This window comes from Leptonychotes weddellii, chromosome 6, assembly GCF_054177405.1.
Source record: "Leptonychotes weddellii isolate Sample4059 chromosome 6, ASM5417740v2, whole genome shotgun sequence".
In the NCBI taxonomy this organism is placed as follows: Eukaryota; Metazoa; Chordata; class Mammalia; order Carnivora; family Phocidae; genus Leptonychotes; species Leptonychotes weddellii.
In genome coordinates this window covers 15333683-15346754 of record NC_138374.1, presented here as the reverse complement: position 1 = coordinate 15346754, position 13072 = coordinate 15333683, and positions in this window count along the sequence as shown.

Sequence of the window (13072 nt, the reverse complement as noted above, 5' to 3'; positions counted from 1 at the left end):
AGCCTGGGAGGAAGGGACTATGATGCTCATTCCACGGATGAAGAAATAGAGGCCCAGAGAGGTTAAGTATCAAGTCCAAGCTCACACAGCCAAGATGTGGACATGGCCTGGATTCAAGCTCAGGGCTGACCTCAATGACCTTGTGATCTCCTGGCCCTGCCTCATACCCCCAGAGGCTCAGATCAACTGCCAGGGAGGCTGCTGTTTGCCACAGACTCAGGACAAGGCCTAAAACAGGAGCAAAGGGATAAGGACCATTTTGGAAAAAGAGCCTAGGGAGAAAGAGCTGGAAATCCAGCTGCCAGGCAGCCTGTTTTCCAGAGTTGAGGGCTGGGCCCAATGCGAGAAGGGTGAGGTAGGAGTACCCCCAGGGGTTCCCACCCAGCCGTGTCCCTTTGGGCTTGTTCTAGAGGAAGATCTTGCTGCCCTTGCTGGGAACTCCCACGAATGTGCTCAGGAAGAATATAATCACAAGAACTTTCTAGAAAAGATGGGTTCCCACTGTTACCCTTTAACCAGAGCCTATAGCTCCACACCTGTGGGTGGTTATAAACCTGACCAAAAAGACAGGAGAATTTCAGGAATCATTATCTGAAGGTAGCCATCAATTTCCAGTCTCTGGCAAGCAGCAAAAAAATTCACTTCCACTCCAGTGACTTTTGCAGCTGCCATTTTCCTGTTCCCTTTGTCTGGGATGTCCTTTTCCCAGCCTTCTCTATCTGGTGAACTCCCAGACCTTCTCCAAGACCCAGCTCAAATGTCACCTCCTCTGAGATGCCATCCTGGACCCTTCCAGGAACATGGTGAGTGCCTCCCTTGAGAATGCAGATACCAGGGGCCCCTGGGTGGCTCAGTCGTTAAGCGTCTGCCTTCAGCTCAGGTCATGATCCCAGGGTCCTGGGATCAAGGCCCACATCAGGCTCCCTGCTCCACGGGGAGTCTGCTTCTCCCTGTCCCACTCCCCCTGCTTGTGTTCCCTCTCTCGCTGTGTCTCTCTCTAATAAATAAAATCTTAAAAAAAAAAAGAGAGAGAGAGAGAACGCAGATACCTTTTAGATACTTGTATTGGGTTGTCAGTTTATTTATCCATCATCCTCAGTAGCAGCACAGCGCTTGGAATACAGTAGGTGCTCAATAAATGCAGGTGGGACAAATATATTCATGAATAAAAGCCCATTTAACTTAGTTGATGCTGGAAGTTGCAGAGAAGTCCTACATTAGGTCTTTGCACCAGCCTGTTGTGGCTCATCTCATCCGCAGATTGTTGAGAGTGGCCTTAAAACAATGAACAGCTGCTGCCAAGGCCTCCACTTGGTTCAGAGGCCTGGATGGAGGCTGGGAGATTTGGTGTTGGTAGCCTTGTCTTTACTTCCCTCTTGTGGCCAAAAATTACTGCTGCATCTGAAAAAGCCAGAGATTTCACAGAAACCAGTGAGAGGGAGGTATTTTTGCCCCCTGGAGCAGTTTTTTTGGGGTCCCCTGAGTTATTCTGATCCAGTCCAACATTTCCTAGATGTATCTGTGACCCCTCCCTCCAGTGCCTTGAAAATACATTAAAATGATGGTAGATAACCAGGGGGGCCTGACTGGCCTCAAAATGAACATCTAAGAGACTCCAAGTATCTATCAGCTCTGGCTTAAAAGTGTATTGGGTGCTTGGGTGTGGAAAAGAAGGATATGACAAAGTGAGTGGTAGATTTCTGCCCTCAAACACCTAACAGTCTATTTGTAACACCTTTGCTGGAAGTTCAGGATGACATATGACACTGTATACTAATTGAGAATCATAAAAATGCCTATCAACCTAACAGCCCTAGCTTTGGAATCAGGCAGAGTCGGAAGTCCATCCTGGTCCCACCAATTACTGCCTAGATGACCTTGAACAAGTCACTTTGTCACTCTGAACCTTTCTTCATCTGCAAAATGGGCCCACTAAGAGAATTCCTCCTTCACGGAGTCATGATGATTTAGTGAGATGATGTGTGTCCAAACCTCAGCATGGTGCCCAGTCCAGAGTAATTCCCATAAATGTTAGAAATTATTGTTTTAAGTAAGATTTTTAATTGTCTAGTGTGGATAGAGAACAGGATGGGCTATAATAAAGAATAGGATAAATACATCCCTAATCATGGCCTTCCTAAAGGCAGATCTCAGGGTTTTTTTATTCTTAAAGCTCATTGCAATATGGTATTTATTAATATGATAATGTATCATGGGCAAGATGACCCACAGGGCTGCCTTGTTTTAAGGCTGCATGGAAGAAGCAGGCTACCAGCTGGCTCTAGCCAGAGTCAACTTGTTTCAATTTCTCCCTCCTTCACCCATGGCAGACATCACTAACCAATCACTTCTCCCTCCCACACCCATGGCAGACATCACTAATCAATCACTTCTTCCTCCCACACCCATGGCAGACATCATTCCTATGACATGGCAGACATCACTAATCAGTCATAGCCCTCTTTCACACAGAGCAAGCATATAATCTCGGATTTCTCAGTCTAGAGCTCCAGGCAGTTACAACAATTAAGCAGAGTGGGGAAATGGCATACAATCTAATTTACGTTTTCGGGTCTTGACACATTGGGTGGTTAAAGATGTATAGAGGAAGGGGAAGGACATCTTAGCCAAAGGGAGTAAAGTAAGCTGAAATATGAGTGAGAAGGCAGATGTGCCAGGAAAAGGAAGTTAGTTAGAAAGGGGCTGCTTTGTGGAGCCCCTTGGCCCATAAAGTGGACAAAGGGAAGGTTGTCGGGCAGGTGAATATGTGACAGGAGTAGCTTCAGGGCAAGATCTCACCGGCAGTTCGAGCCAGGTGACTGTAAAGGGGCCTGAGCCCTGAGGAGGGGTGTGGAGGGTTGGAGCTCAGGTCAAGGTGCAGAGGGAGATAAAGGCCAGGGATGCTGGGAAGGAAACTCTGGTGGGCTTGGTAACTCCAGGCACATTAGGAATGAAGGAAGTGGTGCCATCAAATCTGCTTTCATGGCCTTGAGCTCCGCAGGCTGGGAGAATAATGACACCTCCAGCAGGAAGGGGGGCTGGGGCTCAGAGGAGAGGATGTGCTTTGTTTCAGGCACTGGAGGTGCCTTTGGGACATCCAGGGGCAATTTCCTGTGGGCAGCTGGAGATGGGAGATTGCAACCAGAGCTAGAGCTACAGATATTAGAGAGGAAGAGAGGAAAAGGTTAATGCTTTACTGAGCCAGCCTCTCTTTTACTCAAAGCACTTTGGGTAGGAAAAGAGAGCGTGCATTCAGAAAAAAAGATGAACTGGATGAAGGTCATGGCTTAATTAAGGTGCATTTGCTGCAATCCGGTTATTCCAAAAGATACTGCATATCTGGGTCAAGTGTCCTTTTCACAATATCACCTAAAATGAGTAGGGAAAAAAAATGTTTTTTGGTAATAGGGAACAGAAGTCTCATGCACAGGACCCCTAATGTCCCTATCGCTAAGAAAGAAAGTATATATTTAACTGAAATACCCAAGCAGTCAGAAGAGAGGTCAGAGGGACAATTCCTTTATTAGGAAACTCCATTTCCTAATGCATAATAAAGTCACTTGGTCTCAAAGGTCAAACAGACCTGGATTTGAACCTCGGCTCCAGCACTTCCTAGCTGTGTGACCTTGGACAAGGCACTTAACCTCTCTGAACCTTGGTTCCCTCATCCATAAAATGAAGCTAAAAGAGTACCTAGTTCACAAAGCTGTGGTGGTAATCAAATGAAATGATAAAGGCTTAATCCAGTACTTGATCAGTAATAAGAATGGAAAGAATGAGAGCTGGCCTTTTATCTTCTCATCTAACTTTTTTTAGGAACAGACTTTCAATAACCACTGCAGCTTTTCATGGCTGATAGGATTCCTGGGAAGTCCTCTGAGGGAGGCAGAGAAACCGTACACTGATATGCACCAGCAGAGCACATTTATTTCTTTTGTTTAAGTCCATCACATTATCCAGTAAAAGACAAAGTAGGAGAGGCTTCTGGAATTCTCCAGGAGATAAACAGCTTACTGGCCATCTTCTGTGGGCTTGTGCCCCAGGTTGGGTCTGGAGGGCTCTGCTATTTCAGTCCTGTGTCCTTCCCCCTTTCTGCCAATGTTTTCATGACACAAGAGTTCCTGAGGCATCACATGGACTGGTGCTACAGTCCCCTTGGCCCATAGGTGGGGACACCCTGCCAACCCAAAGAAGATGTCCTTGAGCCAAGGACAGCAAGCAGAAATGGGTCCCCTATTTCGCCCTGGGCCTGTCCTTGAGGACACTTTGGAGAATTCCTACTATTGATGGCCAAGCAGCAGACTAAAATTCTGGAAGGTTCTAGAAGGTTCTGATTCATAGGTTGGCATTCAGGGCAGAAAGGCTATTTGTTGTAGGAGGATTAAACTCAGAGTATAGTAACAATATCTAACATTTGCTGAGCAATTACTAAGGGCCAGGAACTGTTCTACGTATGTACTTACTCACTCCATCCTCACCATGACCTATGAGGGGACGATCATCTCCATTTTACAGATAGATCACTGAGTCCCAGGGACGTCAGCCAACTAACATCTACTAAGATAAACTAAGTGGCAGGAGAATGGTTTGAACCCGGGAAGTCTGGCTGCAGAGCCCGGGCTGTAACCACAGGGCTCCAGCTGTGTCCCAGGGCCGTGGTCCGCACCTGGGGGAGGGGAGGGCCGCCGTGCGAAGCCTGCGCTGAGTTGAGTCTGTGTGGCAAACGCACCCCTTGTAAGTGCTGTTTTCCCAGGCCTGAGCCCACCTGAGCGGAATGTCCTACCTGGGGCCAGGCGCCAGATAAAGAGCCTTTTTGTCAGATGTTCCCAGGGATGAGTCACCCTCAGGAAGCTGCTGGATTCTTCTAAGGGCCCCTGTTCTTTTATCTTCTTGTTCCTTTCCTGGGGAGAAATAGGACACTGAGAGAATCTCTTTAATTCCTATATTTACTCATATGTTCTTCTCATCCCCAAACAGTGTTTAATAGGAAAGGTAAAAAGCTCTCTGTTACACCATCCTCCTCCCAACTAGGAGAGGCACTGGGGAGATGGTCCCCGGACCTAGCTGAATGTCTTTCCTTGTTGGACGTGTAACCCGGGACCTGACCACTGTTCCCACCTCTGCATCGCTCTAATGAAGCTATTAAGAAGGGGAGGGCAGGAATGGAGCAGCAGAAAGGGGGTGCTGTTCTCATGCTCCCAGCTTCAGAAGGAGCGGGGGGTGGGGGGAGGACACCCAAGGAAATGGCCTCATAGGCTCTTCTCTCACAGCCACTGGCATGAGGGTATGGTGGTGGATCTTAGAGTCTCAGGACGAATCTCCGGGAGAAATGATAGAGGACAGAAACATGAAAATGTGTCTCAGATCACAGGGCCCTTGGAGAGTAAGTCCCCAGTGACTTCATGCTGTCCTATCCTTGGGTCCACCCAGAGTCCAAGTCAGACACAGGAAGGCCATGGAATGAAAGACTGAAGTCCACTCATTGATGATTCACTCATTCATTCTACAAACACTCTCTTCACTGAGCCCTTGCTCTGTGCCAGGAGTCTCGCTGCAAGGTGGGGATGCAAAGCCAAAATGGACACAGTCTCTGAGAAGCCTGCAGTCTGGAGAAGAGTGGACCTCAGGCACCCAGCCGAAACAGCCCCAGATCTCCGGAAGCTCGGAGATGCATGGGGCCCTTCCCTGCTGGCACGACTGAGAAGACGCAGCGGTAAGGTGGCTGCACTTGGGGCTTGGGGAGGAGGCAGGGGGCAGTGGGAAGCCCTCGGTCTCCCCACTACACAAGCTGCCTGCTGATCAGAGCTCCAAGTTTAGCCAGCCCCCTTCTCTGCTCCTCTTCAGGAGGCTTTGGGCAGATGTGCTTGGTGGGACTTGCCTGGGTCGAAGGTACAAAGCCATTCCTTCCTCCCCCTTCATTCCCACCATCACCCAAACTATTCAAACAGCACTGGTCACAGCAAGAGAGGGGGGACACGGGGTACGGGAGCGCTTCTGCTCAGAGGGCCCGCAGAATCTCACAGAGGTTCGATGCCCAGAGGGGAGCCAGACCTACTTCAATATACATCCAGTTTTGCCCCCCCTGAGCAAATGTCTTCATCTCTCTGAGCTCCGGCTTCCCAAACTGCAAAGAACGGGTAAGAAGACCTCCCTCACAGGGCCACCGTAACGATGACATGGGACAATGCCAGGAGGGGCCCTCAGCAGAGTGCCTGGCTCACTGCAGCCTGCAACAAATGGTAGCTATTTATATAATAGTATTAAGTGCGCTTTTACCATATTTGGACTCGTTGACATTTGGAGTGAATTTAAAGTCAGAAGATCTGGATTAGAGTCTGGATCCTGTCCTTCATCACCATTCCTTATATCCATCAGTGTCTTGCGCCTCTCTTCCCTCATCATGGGGAAAAGGATATCTGCTCTACTGTGTTGTGAGGATCAAATGTGACAACAATGGGAGAGGGTTTTATGAATCAAGTGCAGTGTGGATTGAGACAATCACGCACCAAGATCATTCCTGGCTTCTGTCCTGTGTCTGTGGTGAACACTACCTGGTACCCAGAACTTCCTCCCCTCCTCTGATGTCTTCCAGCCCCTCTTGGGAATGAAGTGTTTCCACCTGATTCTACGTTTGACTTCTCCCCAGTCTCCAGTGAAATTTTAAGTCTCTTGAGGACCAGACGCATGTTTATACACAACTAAGAGTAGTCTTCCATTGCATGCAGGATATGCCAAGCATTTTGTAGGCATCATATCATGTTCTTCTCCCCAGCTCCCTGCCAGGAAGGGACTGCTGTTATCCCCATTGTCTAGATGAGGAAATTGACGCTTCTACGAGTTGAACACTTTGCCAAAGATCCGACAGCCAATGTCTGACTTTTTTACCAGGACCCGCAGCACTTATTTGAACCTAGATCAGTCTGACCCCAAGCCAACCTCTTAGCCCCATGAAGAGCCAGGCCCAGCAGGCACCCAGTACATTCATTTTGGTTGGTTATTTTTTATTTCTCTTTTATCCCCACCTCACACCCATAAGAGAGAACCCCATGCAAGAATTCCCTAATCGTAACCCCACAGCCCTCTTAAACATTGTGTGGGCACTGAGAAATTCACATGGATGACCAGTATAGGCATAGTCTCTGTCCTAATCCCATCAGGAGGCTTCTGAGTACCTACAATGGGCAGACCTTGTGGAAGGGCTGGGACTATAGTAAGTGACCTAGCAGACCAGGTCCTGTCCTCAAGGGGAGCGTGTTCTGATGAGGAAGATGGAGAATGGCCAGCAGTGAATAGAGCTATGGAGGGAGTAAGTCCCCATAGGATAAGAAGAATAAGGAGTAAGGGCTAGAGCATGACAGAGTGGGGTACTCTTTAAGTTGAATAGTCAGGGGAAGATGTCTTCAAGTGACATTTGAGCAGAGACCTGAATAAATGGAAATGAGCCATGTGGATCCCAGGGAAGGGGTAGTGCAAAAGGTATTCTAGGCAGCGTGAAAGGCAAGTACACCAACGCTAACAAAGGAGCAGGCTGGGTACAGAGAGAGAAGACAAGCTGGCCAGAGTGGCTGGGTGTGGAGCCAGCAAGGGGAAGAAAGGTCAGGTGAGGCTGAACCAGTGGAGCATGAAGGAGCCTGGAGTGCTTGGTAGACTCTGAATGAGACCAGAAGTCCCTGGAGGTTTGGGTAGTCTAAGAGAGAAACAAAATCACTGTTTGTCTTTCCTAGGAGAGACCAGTGGTTCTCAACTTAGGGTAATTTTGCCCCACCCTAGGGACATCTGGCAATGTCTAGACACATTTTTGGTCATCACAAATGGTGGGGGGGGGGGGCTACTAGCATCTAATGGGTAGAGGCCAGTGATAGTGCTAAATATCCCCAAATGCGCAGGATAGCCCCCCTCCTCCCCAGCAGAGAAGCATATGGCCTAAAATGTCAACGGTGCCCAGGCTGAGAAAGATAGGTATAGGCCCAAGTATGGGCAGTATGCTCTTGGGAAGACGGCAGGGACTCACCAGTGCAGGATCCAAGCCCAGAGTCAACATTCCCTGCCCTACTGTTGGTATTTCCTTCTCCGCTCCAAGAACCACTTAATTGGGACACATTCCAGGCCACTTCCTGCTGCTTGGCGCCTGCTGTGTGTCTCAGCTCAGGATGATGAATTTTCTGTGCTCAGGGCCATCCGTATGTGTATGCGGCCCTGACGTTTTGTGTGCATCCTGCATCCTGACGTGTAATTTATTAGGCCTAATCCCTGTCTGGGGTAATGGTTAGTCCTCCCTGTAGAAATGCTGGGGAAGAGGATATGCCCCATTATTATTTCATTAGGACACCACTGGGTATTCGGGGAGTCCCTGAGTAGATATCACGTGCTCCTCGGATGATTTAGGCAAGACAGCCGGGGGGCCTCCTTCCTCCCAGAACTCAGGACGAATAGCCCCAGATTTCCATTCGAGCATCTTCGGCGCTCTCCTTATTACCGAGTTCCTTCCTTTCACTTCATGCCAGGGTTGTTCTTCCAAATCAGGAGGATACACAAACACCTTAAAGAAAGCGTCAGACATTCACTGCTTTCTCTACAATGTGAGTTGTAGATTCAAAAGCTAAATGTCAGCAGCAGAGGTTTCTAACCTTAAAACTTGTGCCTCCAGTTTTCCCCTGAAATCAGCATTAATGGAGGCTGCTAAGGCAAGTTAGCATTTCATAAATTCTCTGTCCTCCTTCGGCCCAGCCTGTCTAAACATGCGGAGTGAGGGGGAAAGGCATGGAACTATCAGGAGACTTCTAGTTTCTGCTTCCCTCAAGGATACTCAGCACTCTCTCAATCATCGGGCTTTGCCCTTCCTTCCCACCCTGCTTCTCATGTTCAGGGTCAGCTCTAACATGCCCTTGGTGTAGGTATGAAGGTCACTGGATTCTAATTCCCTAACTCATGAAGATAAATTGTTCTTTGCATGTTCATTTCAGCTCAGAGATGCCTTCTTCTGGGTCCTTCTCTTTTCCATCCTATTGCATGGAGTCTCCAATTGATTTGAGTTGGGATGGATTCATGGACCTTCCTTTTCCTAATACCGCAAAGGGCTCCTGCTTTGCCCAAGGTCCCACTCACTCGGCTCACAGCTTCACTCATCACTACGGGCAACAGCTGGACCAGGAATGGGCTGAAGGAGGGCTGCGAACTCAGAACCTTGGGTTCCGTCCGAACAGTACACCTCAGTAACTGAGATCCTCGGGCAAGTCTTTTCCCCATTCTGAGACTCAGTCTCCTCATCTGGCAAATGGGAATCACTGTATTTACCTCTTTGTGCTGTGGTCTGCAGAAAGTGAAACAATGCATAGCAAAGCAGTTTTCAAAATGCAAGGGGCAACCTGGAGGTTATGATTCTATTGTAATACAGTCGCCCCTTTATCCACAGGGTGTATGTTCCAAGAGCCCCAGTGGATGCCTGAACCACAGATAGTACATACATACATACATACCTGTGATGAAATTTATTATAAATCAGGCACAGGAAGAGATTAACAACAACAATAATAAAATAGAACAATTACAACAATGTATTGTAAAAAAAGGTTATGTGAATCTGGTCTCTCTCAAAAAACCGTATTGTCCTGTATTCACCCTTCTTCTGTAGTGATGTGAGCTGATCAAGTGCCTCCATGCTGAGATGAAGCAAGGTGAATGGCCCAGGTGGCCCAGGCACCGTGACTTGGGCGAGGCTACCATCGACCTTCTGATGATCCGTCAGGAGGAGGACAGTTTGCTGCGGGACCATGGTTGACCACGGGTAACTGAAGCTGCAGAAAATCGAACCTACGGACAGGGCGGGATGGGTGGGATACTCATGCCATTTTGCTGTGACTGATGGGATGAGAAGCTGCAGGGTGGTGTGAAAGGAATAGCTTCTCTTCCCAGGGTATGGCCAGAGCGCCCGGGGCGTGATCTGTGCTGGGCGAGGCTGTCGTGTGCATGGTCACCATTTTAGCTGATGGGTGAAGGGAGAAGGGAGGGGCTACTCAGCCCTACTCGTCGGGCAGGTTCAAGGTTCCACATTTGAACATCCTGACCACCGGCCTTTCTGCAGGAGGAAAACAGCTGATAATAGAAGACAACAGGAGGACCCTCTTTCCCTCCTTTCCCTTGAGGTCCAGCAATGCAGTCACGGAGGCAAGTTCACACAATAAGTTTGGAAGTCATTTCTGTCTGCCTCATCAATAGTTGCCTTATAAGAACTCTTCGTGCCTAAGAAGCATTGTAAGCCTTTCTAAGCTCCAAAGATTAGGGCGAAACAGGAGGGGCGTGGGAGGAGGACAGATAAACAGCCCACTGGAGAGCATTCTCCATGCAGAGAAGTGGATTCTGTACTTTGGTTAGCTTAATCCCCAAATTGAAAGCGGCCCCGCACATTGTTCTGAGAAAGGAGAGCCCAGATAAGAGAAAGCCCCTCCGCAAAGCCCCCTCATTGAGCTGTTTGTGGAAATGAGGATCGTGTCCTTTCCCTGCAGCCAAAGGACAGAAAGACAAGCCCGCAGAGGACAAATAGAGGGTGAGAGTTTCCTTGGGACAGCCCGGGGAAGCAGGAGACAGAGAGGCACAGCAGTGACCACGCAGGTGAGGCTCACACGTTCTGCCAAACCACGAGCCCATCTTTCCTTCTCAGCCTGGGCACCACCAACCTGCCCGCTTTCACACCATTGAAAGTATGAGTGTCAGGTTCTTCAAAGACTGGGCAGCAGGCCAGGCCAGCCTTGCTTCCAGTCCACCTGCAAAGGACCCAAATACACGAATGAGAAAGCCAACCCCTCTCTTGTGGCAAACTTGGTTTCCAAGCCCAAGATCTCAGCCTTGTCAGGAGAGGCAGGCTTTGGGTCCAAAGGACTCCTCCAAGTCTATGCTTGAAGGCTGAAGGTTGCCATCAGAGGGGCTAACGGGACATGGGTGGGTCCCAACATGATGCGTGTGGCTTGACTGGAATTCGTGGGTCACCCAAGGGAGCTGAGCACTTCTAAGAGGACAACGCTCCTTTGGAGGTGCCGGTGACTTAAAATAACAGTCTCATGAGTTCATAATCACACCTAGGAAGACTGCACAGCGGCATCTGCAGGTGGGGCCCTGCCCACCCCAGCTGGCAGGGGCAGGGATGTGACGACCCAGGGCAAAGCAAGGCCCCACAGAGGGAGGCTGGTGGGGACAGGGGCTCCAAGGGCTGCAGAATGATGGGCCCAGTTCTGTTAAAAGTTGAGAAAGAAGAGGAAGAGAGTAATCGTCAGAAGGGCATGAGAAGGCTCCTGGCTGAAGGAAGAGCTGCAGTCTGCCCAACTACTTCTGGAACTTTGAAGAACGCCGGTTGATTTCAGACCAGTCTAGGAGCCCCGATGGACACGGGGAAAGGGGGGTGAGGTCTGCAGGCCCATAGGAAGGGGAGACCCACAGATAGAGACCACATGGGGAAGGTGCCCCCAAGAAGATGCCAGCTCCCCGTCCTCACTCCTCCAGGCTCTGTGAGTACAAGGAGGGACACCCCCCTGAAAGGGATTTGGGAACTTCAGGGACACGACAGTTTTTAAGTGCTGCTTACTCACTGGGCTCAGGGTCCCTTGGGCTTCTCTCTAACTGGTTTTCTCCACCCACAATCAGGTGATGAGGAAGGGTGTTGGGCTTGCATGCCTTTCCAGGATCTGAGATAGTCCCAAGGGAGCAGGTGGGGGCAGAATGGAAGAACCATTCTTCATGGCGGAAGAGCCAACGGTCCGTGCAACCTGCCTGGGGAGTCTGGGGAGGGGTACAATGATGGCAAGTTCCAGTCTTACCTTGTTTCCCAGGTTTTATGTGGCACCCAACACATTCCTTTTAACTTATTTCCTTTTCCCTGCTGCCATTTTACCTGTCTTTACCTTTTGGGCGAAAAAATTAAATGTATGAATATTTTAGGAAATATAAAATATTTTAAAATATTTATCAAAACCACCAAAATGTACATCAAAAAATTGTTTTAATTGTATCAAAGTCATATATACACATGATTAAAAAATAATAGCATTCAATGGCATCTAATGAAAAACAACCTTCCTCTGTCAAGCCCAGAGGCAACTTCTTATTTTTAACATTGCTTCTATTTTTAGTTCTTCTGGTGATCATCTCCATATCTTCAAATCTTCTGCTTCCACTACCACTTCTTGCTTTATCGATGGTGCACTTTATCTATCGCCTTTCTACTTGGGGAGATGAGGACTCAGCTCACTTAGGAACACTCACCGCTTCTCATCCTTCCTTCTTCCTGGTAGAACTAAAGCTCAGTCTGACTTCCTCTGTTGGTCACCTTTGTCTACATAATGCATGCACCTGTGCTATTTTAAAATATCTACTGTTTACATACATCCGTGTGTGTGTGTGTGTCTGAGTGTGTGTGTGTATCGACTGGAGTGTCTCTCTTTCCTGTCTTTTGTCCTCTCTCTTACCATATCTTCATCTACACAATCTCAACATAGTTGAACACTTTGCTTGGATGTGGGTGGAATCAGCACTTACATGTTCGTTGCTGTCCCATAGATGAGCAAAGAGAAGGAGACAGTAAAATATATGAGGAGCTGGTGTCCCCAGCCCTGGAAGCTGGCCCAGATAAAATGAAGGGATCAAGGTTTGCCCCACTTTTGCCTACGTGCACATTTGCCAGTGGATGGTCAGATGCCAAGAGAAAGGCTGAAAACACAAAACCCTGGAAGCAAATCAGCACAGGCTGCTGCTTCTGGCCTGCAAGGACCCCCCTCCATAATCTTTTCTCTTCACTGGCCAGCTCCTAGTTGTTGACTCTGTGTTCCTACCTACCCCAGGAGCTGTCACCCCAGGAATAGTCATTCCCAGGAATGGTCACCCCTGGGAACAGTCATGTCCAGATACAATCCCCCCCCAGACACAGTCACCCCCAGACACAGTCACCTCCAGATACAGCCACCCCCAGGAAGAGCCACCCCCAGGTATAGTCACCCCCAGGTATAGTCATTCCCAGGAATGGTCACCCCGAGATAGTTACCCCTAGATAAGTCAGTCTCAGAAATAGTCACCCCCAGGAAGAGTC